A 19155-nucleotide genomic window follows, 5' to 3' on the forward strand; every position below is an offset into this window, starting at 1 on the left:
AATATTAAGTAACTTCTGGTGCTCAATAATTTTTACTAAATAAGCAGCTATCATTATCATCATGATCTTAGTCATCATTGTCATTATAATTGCTGTTGTTGACACAAATCTTCTCAGGAATTTTTTTTTAGTAATTTCTATTTCTGATTGTGTAATATGAATGCAGTTTGAATAATTTTAGTAGTACACACTTCCTTGAACAATATTTTAATTTTTTAATGTTTATTTATTTTTGAGAGAGAGAGAGAGAGAGAGAGAGTGAGACAGACAGAGCTTGAGAGGGGAAGGGCCAGAGAGAGAGGGAGACACAGAATCTGAAGCAGGCTCCAGGCTCCGAGCCGTCAGCACAGAGCCGATGTGGAGCGCGAACTCACAAACTGTGAGATCATGACCTGAGCCGAAGTCAAACACTTAACCAACTGAGCCACCCAGGCTCCCCTAGATTTGTTTTTCTTTTCACATTCTTATGTGCTAATTCCAAAAACTTGATCATCTGGAGGTGTCTTTGTATTGACCATTTTTCTTCTTGTGTATAGGTCACAGATACCTACTATTTTTATGGTTTATCTATATTTTTATCATGTTCCAGACATTGTACATAAAATAACAATGGAGATCTAAATAAAATTTAATTTTTTTATTTTTTTTATTTTCCAGGGAGTGATTAGGGTATGGAGCTTATAATTCAGATTTGTCCTTGAGTGAAGTTGAGCTGACACTGGACCAAAGCTTAAATTAGGTTGGACTTACCTGTGATTTGTCCAACTTAGGATCCCTACACGCCTGCCATTCGACTTTGTCTTTTTGATCTGGGAATAAATTAGACATATTTTGTTTCAGGTTATTTTGGTTCACCTGGGGATTCAATTCTGGCAGGGCTCCTGAACTCAAGCATGACAATGATATGCCAGGGTATGTAATTTCTCTCTGCTTTCTAGTCTTTTCCCCATTGCCATTCCCCCCCACCCCCACTCATAATTAGGGTAATTATAGAGGAAGAATTGTTGGTGTGAGAAATTTATTGTAGCATTTGAGGTTCTTTCTCTTTCTAATATATCTCATCAGCTCATAGTGTTACCAAAAGATCAACTGACTTGTTGTTGTCCCTGAGAAATCTCTCTCTCTCTATGGCAGGATTGTCCCTTCATCCATCTGCAGAAGAGAAAGGGCCATACTTTGACTATAAAAGCCAAAGGCCAAATTCTTATGTTCCGTGAACTCTGACAGCGGGGCTGAGGACACATGACATAAGGTTGGTCAATTTATTCTCTCCTTGACACTTTGAATTTAGGGAGTCTCAGGTAGAGAAAAAGATAATTTTGGTATTTGCGGTAACATCCAGTATCCAGTGCCAGTGATCTCAAATAGACTGTTTCTGTAATTTGACAGTCTTAGGAAATCTAGGAGTTTAGCTTCTCTAAATTCTACTAATTCCTCATATTCCCATAAATCCATTTCCCCAACCTAGTTTTCCCACCTTCATTATATACTACCAATGTTGTTCTACTTTATCTAGGCTGAGATGTTTCTCTTTTGTATGTATGTCTATGTGTTTTGATTTGAGTAACTTAATATGCCTTTTCTGCTTAAATAAGAACAAGTTATTGTTTTAAATTAATAAAATTATAAATTTAAATTGCATAGCAAGAGCTGGCATAGGTTTAGTGCTCTGAAAACCTTATTTCTCTTGCCTTCTTCCCAGACCTCAATACAATTATTTGACTTCTTTTATGTCCACCTCAGAACTGGCCACAGTGTTGAATACTACCACTCTCATATATGCTTGCCAAATGAAAAGATAAATGGATTACTATGGGTAATATACTTAACTCTTATCTACCATTAGCTAATAGATTTTGTCCTGCCCCTTGATTTCAAATGACATCATATAGGTAAAATCTAGAACTGTTAAGGGTACAAAATATTAAAGACATGACAACACCTTTCTTGATATGATCTGATACTTATCAGTCTGTAAATTATACAATCATACAGAAATGACACTTGTTGATTTATTTCATTTGTTTTCACCCATTTGAAATAACTTGAAATGGATTTGTGAATCAGAGAACATTTCTTGGCCACTCATTTAAGCAAGGAAGGCAAAGATCCATGAGTAGGAATTCTGTAGATATGTTTAAATTTATTGCTTTTATAAAACCAGTTAAATTATTCATAATTTAACATTTTACCAGATCCTTTGAAGGCAGTATTTAAAAGCATATGACTTAGAGCTCTAGTCTTCATTGTAAATGGAAAATTCACTCTCAAATCATCCAGACTTTCAAGTAATGTGTAGATGAGTAACTAAAATGATTACTTCAAATGAAGTACAGTCTAATCTACTATAACATCCCATATCATATGGAGTACTGTCTCAGTATTCTAAGAAAATTTTAGTGTCTACAGTGTCTCCTGCATTAAAAAATGAAACAAAAAAACCACAAACCCTTAATTCAAAAGGTGCTGGCTTCAGAGATTTAATGATTTATTGTGTATAAGTAAAATAGAAATTAAAGCTATTTTTCAGCCAGATATGACAGTAAGAGAATATGGCCAGCTTTGCTTTGTAGTTTCTCCAGGTCCCAAATTTGTCAGTGTTTGAATAAGTTTAGTTACTGTTCCTCGACCAAAAAATAAAAATGTAGAATATGTACGGCTATTGGTCTTGATAGAAGAGTGGTATTCCATCATCACAAAGGTCCCTGGGAAACCATTTAAATAGTTTTATTGATTTTTCCCTGGTTGGCACATTTAGTTCAAACAGCTCCCAAGGAGCACCTCTGTACTTGAACTAGGATTCTTTTTTTTTTTTTTTTTTAATTGAAGTATAGTTGACACACAATGTTACTTTAGTTTCAGGTGTAAAACATACTAATTCAACAAGTCTATACCTTACGCTATACTCACCACAAGTAGAGCTACCATCTGTCACCGTGAAATACTATTACAATACCATTGATCCTTTCCCTCTGCTTGCTGTGCCTTTCATCCCTGTGACTTATTCATTCCATAGCTGGAAGCCTGTACCTTCTACTGCCCTTCATCCATTTTTTTCCCTTTCCCTTCATCCACCTTTCCTCTGGCAATCATCAGTTTGTTCTCTGTATTTATGGGTGTTTCTGCTTTTTGCTTGTTTATTTTTTTAGATTCTACTTAAAGGGAAAAATATGGAATTTGTCTTTCTTTGTTTATTGCACTTAGCATAATACCCTCTAGGACCATCTATATTGATGCAAATGGCAAGATTTCATTGCTGTTTTTAAAGTTTTCATTTTAATCACTTGATGCTTATCACAAGTGCACTCCTTAATCCTTATCATCTATTCATTTATTTCACCTTGATTTCATTCTTTTTTTATTGCTGAATGATAATCCTTTATATAGCACATCTTCTTTATCCATTCATCTGTCACTGGACACTTTTTTTGCTTCCATATCTTGGTTATTGTAAATATGCTGCAATAAACATAGGAGTGTATGCATCTTTTAGAATTAGAGTTTTCTTTTCTCTGGGTGAATACCAGTAGTGGAATGAGCTAGGATTCTTGACTACTAGTGAAGAAACTACCAACACATAAGTTGCTGTCTTTTCCCTTCTGGTTATTTAGGTCTGAACTCATGTTGAGGTCTCAATATAGAGTTAAAACACAAGAAATTTGAAGAAAAAGTTTAATAGACTTTATTTTTTAGAGCAGTTTTAAGCTCACAGCAAAATTGAGTGGAAAGTACAGAGTCCCATATATCTCTTGCCACCACACATGCACAGCTTCCCTCCTTTTCAATCTTCCACATCAGAGTGGCACGTTTCTTACAATAGATGGACCTGCACTGACACGTCATTGTTACCAAAATTCCATAGTTTACATGAGGATTTACTCTTGGTATTGTATATTTTATGGGTTGATAATGGCATGTATCAATAATACAGAATAATTTCATTGCCTTAAAAGCCCCTGTGTTGTATTTCTTATTCTTTCCCACCTAATCGCTGGGAACTACTGATCTTTTCACTGTTATATAGTTTTGTCTCTTCCAGAAAGTCACATAGTTGGAATTGTACAGTAGCTTCTTTTTATTAGTAATATGCATTTAAGTTTTCTATGTTGTTTTCATGGCTTAATAGCTCATTTCTTTTTAACATTGACTAATATTCCATTGTCTGGATGCACCATAGTGTCCCTAACCATTCACCTACTGAAGAATGTTTAGTTTCTTCCAAGTTTTAGCAAGTATAAATAAAACTGCTATAAACATCTGTGTGCAGGATTTTTATGAGAATGAATTTTCAAGTCCTTTGGGTAAATATCAAGGAATGGGATTGCTTGGTCATATGATAAGGGTTTGTTTAGTTTTGTAAGTAGCTGCCAAACTGTTTTCTAAAGTGGCTGTACCATTTTGCATTCCCACCAGCAGTAAATGAGTTTCTGTTGCTTCGCATCTTTGCCAGCATTTGGTGGTTTTATTTTTCTGAATTTTGGACATTCTGATAGGTGTGTGGTGTTCTCTCATTGTGGTTATAATTTACATTTCCCTGGTGAAATATAATGTGGAACACCTTTTTATATGCTTACTTTCTATCTGTATATCTTCTTTGTTGAGGTGTCTGGTAAGGTCTTTGGCCCATTTTTTAATTAGGTTGTTTGTTTTCTTGTTATTAAACTTTAAGAATTCTTTGTATGTTCTGGATAACAGTCCTTCATCAGATATGTCCTTTACAAATACATTCTTTCAACCAGTTGTTTATATCTTTTTGTTATGTTGAAATTTGAGGAAATTTTTAATTGATAGTTTTATTATGGCATATTTCAAACACATACAAAAGTAGAGGGTATTGGACGTCCAATGATATCTGCTATGAACTTATGTTTCACCTATATCCTTTCACATTATGCCCTCCTCCCCACTCTACTGGATTATTTTGAATATTCCAGACTTAACATTATTCACCTGAAAAGATTTCTGCACTCATCTCTAGACCAGAGAGATGTTTCCTTATTTTTAGGAAACATACTCACAATATCTTATAATCAACCATTCTTCTAGATCCATTAGAAAATGGGGTCACGAGGCAATTTGTTGCCCCTAAAACCAGAAAGATAACTGAATACAGAGAATCAGAGATTACCAGGAACAGAAATTGTAGCTGGAGCCTGGTAAGGACAATCAAAAGGTAATTGACTAATTGCTAGAGATTAAGTAGGGACCAACTTGAGAGAAAAAAAAAAAAATGTCCTGGAGGCCTAACTTTAGGAGATCCCCACACTTGTGTGAGTTTTTACCTCCAGGAGGCCCAACAGGCTCTCCAGGTAAGGATTAGAGGAAAATCCCATCATGCATCTGGCAGAGGGAAGGCAAAAAATAATTTTCAAATACATCCAGAGTATTCTATTCTCATTAACAAAGTACTTCCCCCAAATGAATTTGTTACCAGATTCTAGCCAATATAGGGTTTAACAGAACCTAGGCAATAAAAGGAATGAAAATATCTTAATTAAGCCTCGTCCAGCCTTCCTGTCTCATCTAAGGGAAGAAAATACCTGAAAAGCAGTGTGGATGCCACAGTCTAAATCACTGGCCCACAAAAAGACTGAGACTTACTTATAGAAATATAGACTGTTTTGGGGCGCCTGGGTGGCTCAGTCGGTTAGGCAGCCGACTTCGGCTCAGGTCACGATCTCGCGGTCCGTGAGTTCGAGCCCGGCGTCGGGCTCTGTGCTGACAGCTCAGAGCCTGGAGCCTGTTTCAGATTCTGTGTCTCCCTCTCTCTCTGCCCCTCCCCTGTTCATGCTCTGTCTCTCTCTGTCTCAAAAATGAATAAACGTTAAAAAAAAAAATTAAAAAAAAAAAAAAAAAAGAAATATAGACTGTTTCCCCACCCTCACATCTTACCACCATCTCAGTAAGGTCCCTGTATAGTAATATGGGATTACAACTGAAAAGAACTTTAAGGCTCATTCATGCTCTATTTAAGAAAGAGTATCTAGAGAAATACAAAGATAACAAAGACCAAAATAAGGACACTAGAGAAAATTTTATACTCTGATCTAAAGTTGCAGCAAAGAGTAAACATAGCCCAATTTTTATCTAGATAAACATAAAACCTCACACTAAAGTGTAAATGACCTCAGTTTCTTTTACTGAATACATCATATCCAACATTCAATTTAAAAAAAAGTGCATACTGGGGTGCCTGGGTGGCTCAGTTGGTTGAGCACCAACTCTTGGTTTCAGCCCAAGTCAGGATCTCACAATTCACGTGTGAGATCAGAGCCCAGCATCAGGCTCTGTTTTGACAGTGGGTAGCCTGCTTGTGATTCTATTTCCCTCTCTCTCTGTCCCTACCACACTCACTCTTTCTCTTTCAAATAAATAAATAAACATTTAAAAAAGCGTACTAAAAGGCAAAAAAGTAGTTGGAAGAGAAATAGTAGGCTTTAGAATCAAACTCAAATATGGCAGAGATGTTGGAATTATCAGACTAAAAATTTATAACAACTATGATTAATGCACTAAACTCTAATAAAAAAAAGGGGGATGCAGCATGAAAGAACAGATTAGTAATGTAAGCAGAGAGATAGAAACCCCAAGAGAGAATCAAGAAAAATTTTTAGAAATCAAATAAAATGTAACAGAAAAAAAGAAAGAAAGAAAGAAAAAGACTCGACAGTCCTGAGTAGACTGGACATGGCTGAGGAAAGAATTAGTGAGCTTAAACTCATGTCAGGAGCAGGAAAAACTGCCAAAACTAAAAACAACACAATTCAGTCCATATCACAGGCTACTAAGATAAAAAAAAAAAAAAAAGTTGAGAAGTTACAAATTATTATATCAGACAGGAAATAGAGGTTATCACTACTGTTCCAATGAATAATAAGAGGATTATAAAAGAATGTAGGAACAACTCTATGACTTAAGATTTGATAATTTGAATGAAATGGACCAATTCCTTGAAAGATACAAATTACCAAACTTACATGAGGAGAAATAGATCATTTGAATAGGCCTATATCTGTTAACAGAATTTAATCATTTAATAATATCCTTCTGAAATAGAGAGAACTAGGGGCGGCTGAGTGGCTCAGTGGGTTGAACATCCGACTTCAGCCCAGGTCATGATTGCACGGTTCATGGGTTCGAGTCCTGCATCATGCTCTGTGCTGACTGCTCAGAGCCTAAACCCTGCTTCACTTTCTGTGTCTCCCTCTCTCTCTGTCCCTCCCCAACTCGTTCTCTCTCACTTAATAATAAATAGACATTAAAAAAATAAAAATAAAAAAAATAAACAAAGATCTAGGCCCGGATCATTTCACTGGGGAATTTACAAAACATTAAATCAACTCCCTAAAATTACTTTCAGAAAAATAAAAACAGAGGGAATACTTCCAAAAACATTTTTTGAGGCCAGAGTTACCTTGATACCAAAACAAACAAACAAATAAAATGACAAGGAATCAGTATTACAGACTGATATTTCTCATGAACATAGATGTAAAAATCCTAAACAAAAAATGATCACATAAAAACAAACAAATATATCAAAAGAATCATACCCTACAACTAAGTGGCATTTATTCTGGTTTTTCAAAGATGGTTTATCATTTAAAAAATAAGAAGGAGGGGCACCTGGGTGGCTCAGTCGGTTAAGCATCTGACTTTGGCTCAGGTCATGATCTCACAGTCCTTGAGTTTGAGCCCCGTGTCAGGCTCTGGGCTGACAGCTCGGAGCCTGGAGCCCACTTCAGATTCTGTGTGTCCCTCTCTCTGACCCTCACCTGTTCATGCTGTGTCTTCCTCTGTCTCAAAAATAAATAAACATTTAAAAAATTTTAAAAAATAAGGAGATAAGCAAACTGATTGGACAAAAGGATGAAAATGGTGGATAAAGATACTTCAATGGAAAACTGTTAACCATGCCAGATGGTAGATTCTGTTGATTTGACCAGTTTTGGAGGTGAGAATGAGGGAAAGTCTCAAGAGATTTTTGATGCACATATCTTTAACCACATCTAATAATGTAAAGTAATTGCATGGTAATCTAAATAATATCCTGAAGTAAAGTAAGTATCCTTACTTTAAAATCAAAGTTTCGTCTTTGCCAATTTTGATGCCTTTGATTTCCTTTTGTTGTCCGATTGCTGATGCTAGAACTTCCAGCACTATGTTAAACAACAGCGGTGAGAGTGGGCATCCCTGTCGTGTTCCTGATCTCAGGGAAAAAGCTCTCAGTTTTTCCCCATTGAGGATGATGTTAGCTGTGGGCTTTTCATAAATGGCTTTTATGATCTTTAAGTATGTTCCTTCTATCCCGACTTTCTCAAGGGTTTTTATTAAGAAAGGGTGCTGGATTTTGTCAAAGGCCTTTTCTGCATCGATTGACAGGATCATATGGTTCTTCTCTTTTTTTTTGTTAATGTGATGTATCACGTTGATTGATTTGCGAATGTTGAATACTGATGCATAGGGGCACTTGTACCCCAATGTTTATAGCAGCACTCTCAACAATAGCCAAATTATGGAAAGAGCCTAAATGTCTATCAACTGATGAATGGATAAAGAAATTGTGGTTTATATACACAATGGAATACTATGAGAAAGAATGAGAAAGAATGAAATATGGCCTTTTGTAGCAACGTGGATGGAACTGGAGAGTGTGATGCTAAGTGAAATAAGCCATACAGAGAAAGACAGATACCATATGGTTTCACTCTTATGTGGATCCTGAGAAACTTAACAGAAACCCATGGGGGAGGGGAAGGAAAAAAAAAAAAGAGGTTAGAGTGGGAGAGAGCCAAAGCATAAGAGACTGTTAAAAACTGAGAACAAACTGAGGGTTGATGGGGGGTGGGAGGGAGGGGTGGGTGGGTGATGGGTATTGAGGAGGGCACCTTTTGGGATGAGCACTGGGTGTTGTATGGAAACCAATTTGACAATAAATTTCATATATTAAAAAAAATAATAATAAAAATAAAATCAAAGTAAGCAAAACAAATTAAAATGCACTTGAAAAAGCTCCAAAGACATTGATCAGAGTGTATTATAAAGATAAAATTCCCAAATAGGAAATCTAAATAGGAAGGACAATTGGGCCAGGAAATTTGGACATCACTGGTATTTATTCCAGTATTTATTCCATCAGTATTTGTTACTTATTAGAATGCTAATGTTTTTATATTCCTAGCACATATTTTGTAGGAGAAGTAAGCTCATTTCAAAAGACTTGTGGGGAGAGATAAAGTTTCCCAAAGAAACAAACAAATAAACAAAAATTTAAGGAGCTTGTGACATTTAACCAGTCCTGAAAGAAATATTAAAGGGGTCTCTTTGAGTGGAAAGGAAAGACCAAAAGTGATGAAGAATAGAAAGGAACAGAGAAAATCTTCACAAAGACAAAACAAGTAATAAAATGGTACTAAATACATGTCTATCAATAATTACTATGAATGTAAATGGACTAAATACTCGAATCAAAAGACATAGGGTTTCAGAATGGATAAAAACATAAAAATAAATAAATAAAAAACAAGATCCATCTATATGCTGCCTATAAGAGACTCATTTTAGGCCTAAAGACACCTGCAGATTGAAAGTGAGGGGATGGAGAACCGTATGTTATGCAGATGAAAGTCAAAAGAAAGCCAGAGTAGCAATACTTATATCAGACAAACTAGATTTTAAACCAAAGACTATAACAAGAGATGAAGAAGGGCACCATACCATAATAAAGGGGACTATCAAACAAGACGAACTAACAATTGTAAATATATATGCTCCCAACATGGAAGAAAACAAATATTTAAAAACAATTAATAACAAACATAAAGGAAGCATTGATAATAATACAATAATAGGAGGGGACTTAAACACCCTTCTAACATCAATTGACAGCCCATCTATGCAGAAAATCAACAAGGAAACAATAGCTTTGACTCACACATTGGGCCAGATGGATTTAACAGATTTAGTCAGAACATTTCATCCTAAAGCAGCAGAATGCACATTCTTTTCAAGCACACATGGAACATCCTCAAAAATAGGTCACATACTGGGTCACAATCAGGCCTCAACGAGTATAAAAAGATCGAGGTCATACCATGCATATTTTCTAGCCACAATGCTACGAAACTTGAAGTCAACCACAAGAAAAAAATTGGAAAGCACTCAAATACATGTAAGTTAAACAATATGCTACTAAATAATGAATAGGTCAACCAAGAAATTAAAGAGGAAATAAAAATAACATACATGGAAACAAATGAAAATGAAAACACAATGGTCTAAAACCTATAGGATGCAGCAAAAGCAGTTGTAAGAGGGAAGTACATAGCAATAAAGGCCTACCTAAGAAGCAAGAAAAATCTCAAATAAAGAACATAAACTTACACCTAAAGGAGCTAGAAAAATAATAACAAATCAAAAAGAAAAGAGAAAGGGCCCAAATAGGTAAAATCACAAATGAGAGAGGAGAAATAACAACCAACACTATAGAAATACAAACAATTATAAGAGAATATTGTGAAAAATTATATGCCAAAAAATTGGACAACCTGGAAGAAAGGGATAGATTCCTGGAAATACATAAACTATCAAAACTGAAACAAGAAGAAGTAGAAAACATGAACAGACCAATAACCAGCAAAGATACTGAATCAGTAGTCAAAAATCTCCCAACAAACAAAAGTCCAGAGCCAGATGTCCTCACAGGGGAATTCTATCAAACATTTAAAGAAACGTTAATACCTGTTCTTTGCACACTATTCCAAAAAATAGAAATGGAAGGAAAATTTCCAAATTCATTGAGTGAGGACATCATTACTCTGATTCCAAAACCAGAAAAAGACTCTACTAAAAAAAAAATAATCACAGGCCAATATCCCTGATGAGCATGGATGCAAAAATTCTCAACAAAAATATTAGCAAATTGAATTCAACAGTACATTAAAAGAATCACTCACCACGATCAAGTGGGATTTATTCCTGCACTGCAGGGCTGGTTCAATATTCACAAATCAATCAACCTGATACACCACATTAATACAAGAAAGAATAAGAACCATATGATCCTTTCAATGGATGCAGAAAAAGCATTTGATAAAGTACAACATCCATTCCGGATAAATGCCTTCAATAAAGTAAGGATAGAGGGAACATACTTCAACATAATAAAGGCCATATGTGAAAAGCCTGCAGCTAAATATCATCCTCAATGGAGGAAAACTGAAAGCTTTTCCTCTATGGTCAGGAACAAGACAAGGATATCTACTCTCACCACTGTTATTCAACATAGTACTGAAAGTCCTAGCCTCAGCAAACAGAAAACAAAAATTTAAAAATAAAAGGCATCTAAATCAGCAAGGAAGAAGTCAAACTTTTACTATGTGCAGATGACATGATACTCTATATAGAAAACCAAAGATTCCACCAAAACATTGCTAGACCTGATACATGAAGTCATAAGATACAAAATCAATGTACAGAATCTGTTGCATTTCTATATACCAATAATGAAGCAGCAGAAAGAGAAATCAAGGAGTTAATGCCACTTATACTTACACCAAAACCCAGAAGATAACTAGGAATAAATCTAACCAAAGAGGTAAAAGATCTGTACTAAAAACTATAAAACACCGATAAAAGAAATTGAAGATGACAGAAAGAAATGGAAAAATATTCCATGCTTATGGATTGGAAGAACATTGTTAAAATGTCTCTACTGCCCAAAGCAATCTACACATATAATGCAATCCCTATCAAAAATACCACCAGCAGTTTTTGCAGAGCAAGAACAAACAACCCTAAAAACCACAAAAGACCTCAAATAGCCAAAGCAATCTTGAAAAAGAAAAGCAAAGCTGCAGACATCCCAATTTTGGGCTTCAAGTTATATTACAAAGCTGTAGTCACCAAGACAGTATGTTACTGGCACAAAAACAGACATATAGGTTAATGGATCAGAATAGAAAACACAGCAATGAACCTATAACTATATGGTCAATTAATCTTCAACAAAGCAGGAAAGAATATCCAATGGGAAAAAGACAGTCTCTTCAACAAATGGTGCTGGGAAAACTGGATAGCAAAATGCAAAAGAATGAAGCTGGACCACTTTATTATACCATACACAAAAATAAATTAAAAATGGATAAAATACTTAAATGTGAGACAGGAAACCATCAAAATCCTAGAGGAGAACACAGACAATAACCTCTTTGACATTGGCCGTACCAACTTCTTCCTAGATATGTTTTCTGAAGCAAGATAAACAAAAATAAACTGTTGGGACTTCATCAAAATGAAAAGTTTTTGCATAGCAAAGGAAACAATTAACAAAACTAAAGCCTACAGAATGGAGAAGATAATTGCAGATGACATATCTGATAAAAGGTTAGTATCCAAAATCTACAAAGAACTTCTCAAACTGAACACCCCAAAAAACAAATAATCCCGTTAAAAAATAGGAAGAAGAAGACATATTTCCAAGGAAGACATCTAGATGGCTAACAGACACATGAAAAGATGCTCAACATCACTCATCATCAGGGAAATACAAATCAAACTACAATGAGATATCAGCTCATACCAGTTGGAATGGCTAAAATTAACAACAGGTGTTGGCAAGGATGTGGACAAAGGGGGAACCCTCTTGTATTGTTGGTGAGAATGCAAACTGGTTTAGCCACTCTGGAAAACAGTATGGAGTTTCCTCCCTAATATTTATAGCAGCATTATCAACAATAGCCAAATTATAGAAAGAACCCAAATGTCCATATATATAATGGAATATTATTCAGCCATAAAAAAGAATGACATCTTGCCATTGTAATGACATGGATGAAGCTAGAAAGTATTATGCTATGTGAAATGACAGTCAGCAAAAGACAAATACCAAGTGATTACACTCATATGTGGAATTTAGAAACAAAACAAATGAAAAAAACAAATGAGAAAAAAAGTGAGGCAAACCAAGAAACAGACTCTTAACTATAGAGAACAGACTGAGGGTTGCTGGAGGGGAAGTGGACAGGGCAATGGTTTAAATATGTGATGGGTGGGGCATTTGGATGAGCACTGGGTGTTGTCTGTAAGTGATGAATCACCAAATTCTTCACCTGAAACTAATATTATAGTTCCAATAGATTCCAACTGATTGGAATTTAAATAAAAATTTGGAGAAAGAAAAGAAACATAATGTGAATGTAAAAATTAAAGACAATAAAAAAATACCAGTGATTGAAATTGTGCAGATCTCTTAGTTACTCTTTTCTTTTTTCTTTTTTTTTCTTTTCTTTTTATTCTCTTTTCTTTTCTTCTCTTTTCTTTTTACAGATGCCTATGAATAATAACAAATGTTTAAATTATTGGAGATATTTTATAGCAAGAGAACTGAGCTTTTCACCAGAAGGATTTTCATATATTGCTAAAAAATTCTAATCCAGTTATTTGATCATTTGCAATGACACAACACATTTCAACTAGTTACACTACATTAAGGTTATAATAGCAGTATTGGCTCTTCAGGATAAAAGAAAATCCTGGTCATTAGTAATGGTCAATAAAATATTAACTCTGTATGAGAAAATGTCTTCTTTTAAATCAAGAAACACAATGTTATTATGCTGAAATGTTAACACTAATTTGATTATGAGATAGTAGACAAAATCTTTCCTAATCTTATTTATGCACTTATATTTTAAAATCGAGCAATATAAATATTGTTAAATAGCATGGCCATATATTAAAAGATGAAAAAATAAATTTTGTAGGAATTCCATTAACAACTATCATTCCATCCACTAATTTTAAGTGATAAATAACTAACTGTGATACAGAAAGATGAAATAACCTGCACATGAGGACTGAATTGGTGAGTGGCAGGGCCAGTGTCATTATCAAGGCCTTTAGCTCTTTAAGACATTTTGCAACTTGTTGGTCTATATTACCATGACCTATAAAATATCAAGTTTAAATACTTATGTCTCTCCACCACTGAACATGTCATAGGAAAGTAGAATGAAATTAATTTCAAAAATATTTACCTTTCTCCCAGGATATGATAGAAAGAGGAGCTTGGAGAAGGTCAAATGTCAGTGTCACTGAGGTTTCTGAATCTATTACAATTCACATATAAGCAAATAGCCTAAAAGATATGGCTTTTATTTTTACTTAAGTTTACTTAAGTTTAATCTGCTCTTTAAATTATTCATAAGCATTCTGTTTATTAGTATATATTTATTCTGTATATTCCTAGGAAACATGTCTTATTTGCTCTTTGTAGATAAATTAGAAGTTAATGCAAAAATATTAAAAAGGACTTTAAAATCATCTATGATTTCTTTATTTAGAGATAATGACCTTAGTTCCCATACTTCTTTAGTTTTCCTTACTTGAACAATTTCTCAATCTTTCCATGACTTTCATGATTTAAAAAATTCAGTTCAGTTATTTTGCAGTGTCTTCCTTAATTTGGGTTTTATCCCATGTGTTCTCATGATTAGATTCAGTTTGTATATATTTGGGACTAATACCACAGAGGTGACATATTTTTCTAAAGTTTATTTATTGAGAGAGGCAGAGAAAGAGACAGAGAGACAGAAAGACAGAGAATGTGCCAGTGAGAGGCAGAGAGGGAATCCTAAGCAGGCTCAGCACTATCAGCACAGAGCCTAACGTGAGGCTCGAACTCACAAACTGTGAAATCATGACCTGAGCCAAAATCAAGAGTCTGATGCTTAACTAACTGAGCCACCTAGGTCCCCCTATTTTTCTAAATGCAACCTATGAGGGAGCACATTGTTTCACTTTGTCCCATCTCAAAGGGATAGTTTGAGGATTTGCTGTGTGGCCCATTCTCCTTATAAAGTAAACTGCAGAATTGTTAAAAACTCACTACACCAAATACAAGGTAGATAAGAACCTAGCTAAGGTTATCTACTGAACCAAATTTGTGGTCAACATTGTTTATTAAATGAGGAGCAACCAGTATTGATGATGTGCAACTGCATTTGGGGATGAGTGCTCATCTATACATCTGAAGGAGCTGTGAGACTAACTGGTAGCAAAGGCTAATGGGACTCTATAGCTTATTGCTTCCTTGAGCTGAGGTTGTCTGCACATATTTAGCTTCATTTCTTGCGACCAAAACAAATGCGGAGTATGAAATCACCGGGACATCAGACGCTGAGCATAGAGCAGTCACACACCCCTACTATGCTGTTGCCGTGCATACTGTGATGTAGCCTGTCCTTTATTCTTTCTTAAAGATAATTCAATTTGGTGCTTGTTCAAGCCTATTACATTTTATAAATTCAGTTATCAAAACACATCTAAGCTCAGTAGAGCGGAGGGGAAATTGCAGTACTCTTAGCCCCTTAAAGAATATATGATCAGACCAGTCTTAGTTTAAAAGGAAGGTTATAGGATCTCTGTGTCCCCATATTCTGAAGGAAGAAAACAGAAAACAGAATTGTGCTTTTATGTTTATTATGGCCAACATCTGTAGGAGTCTTGATCTAACCTCTGAAGCCTTTGAAAAAGGTTGACTGAACAAAAGAGTCAATCCTGGGAATCTGCCTGAGTTTTTCACCATGACGGGGAACTGGGTCCACAAGTCAGCAACAAAGAGGAGACAAGTATTTTACGTCAGAATGAAGGACAGGATTCGGACTAGTTATATATATTCTCTCCTCAGTTGGTTACGGAAATAGGACCCCTCCTTTGGATTAACCACATCTTTAGGTATCAAATAAAACAGAAGGAAGGACAGGGCTTACAAAGTAGGTACCACACAGGATAAGAATGACTACTTAAATAAAGGTTAGAATTTTCCACTTAATGTCCATAATCCATAATTGGAAAAACAGATCTCTACATAAAAACACTAACTGGACTATTTTTAAAAATTATAGTCTTTTAATTTTTGGATAATTGCTAATTTCCATGCAGTTGAAAGAAGTAATCCAGAGAGAGTCTGTGTATCCTTTACTCAGGTTTCTCCAGTGATAACTGCTTGTAAAACTATAGTACTGTATCATTATTAGAATATTGTTATTAATTCTGTCAAGATACAGAAAATCTCTATCACCACCAGCATCCCTCATGTTGCCATTTTACAACCAAACCCACTTTCCTCCTATCATTACCCCCTTCTTAACCTTGGCAACCACTAATCTGATCTCCATTTCTATAATTTTATCTTTTTAAGAATATTATATAAATAGTTTCATACAGGTTTTTTTAAAATTAATAGACTTTATTTTTAGAAATATTCTAAAATTACTGAAAAAGTAAATAGATAATACAGAGGGCTCCAATATATACCAATATATACCATCCCCCCAATAGTTTCCCCTATTATTAACACCTTACATTAATAAAATACATTTGTTACAATTAGTGAGTCAATAATGATGGACTGTGTTAATTAAAGTCTCTATATTATTCAGCTTTCCCTAGTTTTAATCTAATGTTGTTTTTCTGTTCCAGGATCTCATTCAGAATACCACATTGCATTTAGTTGTTATCTCTTGTTTGACTCCTCTTGCTTGTGACATTTTCTGAGATTTTCCTTTGTTTTTGATGACCTTGGCAATTTTGAGGAGTACTGGTCAGGTATCTTGTAGAAAGCCTCTATACTGAATTTTGTCAGATGTTTTTCTCATTATTAGACTAAATAAGATAACAGAGTTAAAGTGCTATCTTTATCACATTCTATCAAGGGTACATTTTATCAACATGATTTATGACTTGATGTTGACTTTGATTACTTGGCTGAAGTAGTTTGTCAGGATTCTCCACTGTAAAGTTACTTTCGTTTTTCCCTATTCCAATCTCTACTCTTGAGAATCAAATCACTATGCACAATCCACACTTAAAGAGTGGGGAGTTATGCTCCCCTTTCTTTAGGATGGAGCACCTATATAATTTAATTAGAATTCTTCTGCATGGGAAAGCTGTCTCTCTTCTCTTGTTTATAAATTTACTCAGTCATTCATTTATAGAAGTATGAACTTTGGGATAATTATTTTATACTTTAGGTTACAAACCAATCCTAAATTACTTATTTGGCTACTCAGATTTTTCCAGCTTTACCATTGGGAGATTACTCGGCTGAAATCACTTGGCTGAAATCAGCCATTTCTCCAAGGAGCCCTGATTCCTTTTATTAAGAGACCAAAGATTTGGGACCAGTTGTGCTTGTTGCAATTGGAGTGTCATTGCTTTTAGACTCTGTCAGTGACAAAGCACGAAAATATGTGTGTGCATACTAATACTAATACTAATACTAATACTAATACTAATACTAATACTATATGCATATATCTGTGAATATTTCTATATGCAACCTCCTGTATCTAAGTTAAATGTGTAGTGTTAATGATTTCTCCAACTCTAATCCATTACCACATGGATCATTCCAATTGTTTCTCTTTGCTAATATGTAAATGTCCAGTCCAACAACAAGAAACCCAGTTCCCACCACTCACTGTTCATGTATATAATTGTTAAACTGCAACGTACATGTGTAAGAACATATGTTTTATAGCACAAGCACTACAGCTTGTATCCAGTTTGATGAATGCATAATGTCATGTATCCACCACTAAAATAACAAACAGAATAGTTCCAATACTCTAAAAGTCCCCTGTGCTTCATCTGTTCATTTCTCTCTTATTCCCTAAATCCTTGGCAATCACTGATCTTTTTAATATCTTTATAATTTTGCCAAGCCCAGAAAATCATGTAATTAGAATCATGTAGTATATAGACTTTAAAGTCTGGTTTCCTTTACTTAGTGTAAACATTTCAAGTTCCTCCATGTCTTTTTGAGCTTAATATCTCATTTCTTTTTATCATGGAATAATATGCCATTATAGGGATATACCATATGCCATATAGGGGTATGGGGATAATGTGTGTCTATTTACATAATGAAGGACATCTTGGTTGCTTCCAGTTTTTTAATAAATAAATATTATAAATCAAATGACCATAAGTATTTATGTGCAAAATTTTGTATAAGTTTTTTTCTCAACTGAGCCAAAACACAATATCAATTGGAACATAATTGCTGGACTGTCTAGTAGGCTTTTGCTTGGCTTTGTAAGAAACTGTCTTCCAATGTGGCTCTTCCATTTTACATTCCCACCAATAATAATTTAAAGTTACTGTTGAACTGTAACTTCACATGTATTTCATTTTGTTGATTTCTGGGTTTTAGATATTGTAATAGGAGTGTAGTGGTATCTTACCGTTGTTTTAATTTACAATTTCCTAATGACAGATGATATTGCATATCTATGTGCATATTTGTTATCTGTGTATATTTATGATGGAAGATCTGTTCATATCTTTTGCCCATTTTTTAATTGTCTGTTTTGTTACTATTGAGATTTCACAGTTCTTTCTTTATTTGGATACAAGTCTTTTAGCAGAAATGTCTTTTGCAAATATTTTTTGTCAGTCTGTGACTTGCCTTTTCATTCTCTTAGCAGTGTCTTTTGTAGGGCAGATGTTTTTAATTTTAATATAGTTCAACTTACCAATTTTTTTCATGTATTGGTATTGTACCTAAAAACTCATTACAAAACCCAAAGTTACCTAGATTTTTCTCCTATCATTTCTTCTGAAAGTTATATCATTTACTATTTTATATTTGGGTTTATGATCCATTTTGAATTAATTTTATGAAATGTATAAAGTCTGTTTATTTTTTATTTGCATGTGGACATCCATTTGTACCTGCACAATTTGTTAAAAAGACTATCCTTTCTCAACTGAATTTCCTTTACTCCTTTGACAAAGATCAGCTAAATACTTTTGTGTGGATCTATTTATGGGCATTTTATTGTGTTTCATTGATCTATGTGTCTATTCTTTCACCAATACTACTGCTGTCTTGATCACTATAGCTTTATAATAACTATTGAAGCTGAGTAATGTTAATTCTCTAATTTTGTTCTTCAGCACTGCATTGGTCATTCTTGGTTTTTGCCTTTCTATAAAAATTTAGAATCAGTTAATTAATATCCACAAAATTGTTTCCTGGAATTTTGATTAAAATTGCATTGAATCTATGGACCAATTTGGGAATAGCTTATATTTTAACAATATTGATTCTCCAAACCACGAACATGAAATATTTCTCCATTTATTTAG

At 34.5% G+C, this 19155-nt stretch overlaps 1 long non-coding RNA gene across 1 annotated transcript in view; it reads left to right on the forward strand.

The window, feature by feature from the left end:
* Positions 1–845: 845 nt before the first annotated feature.
* Positions 846–19155, forward strand: part of LOC122208139 — a 49404-nt gene continuing 31094 nt past the window's right edge. Inside the window, exons 1-2 of the long non-coding RNA XR_006197125.1 lie at positions 846–912; positions 1135–1252. This is a non-coding gene — a long non-coding RNA (uncharacterized LOC122208139). The remainder of the gene's footprint in view (positions 913–1134; positions 1253–19155) is intronic.

Source organism: Panthera leo, chromosome A2, assembly GCF_018350215.1.
Source record: "Panthera leo isolate Ple1 chromosome A2, P.leo_Ple1_pat1.1, whole genome shotgun sequence".
Lineage (NCBI taxonomy): Eukaryota > Metazoa > Chordata > Mammalia > Carnivora > Felidae > Panthera > Panthera leo.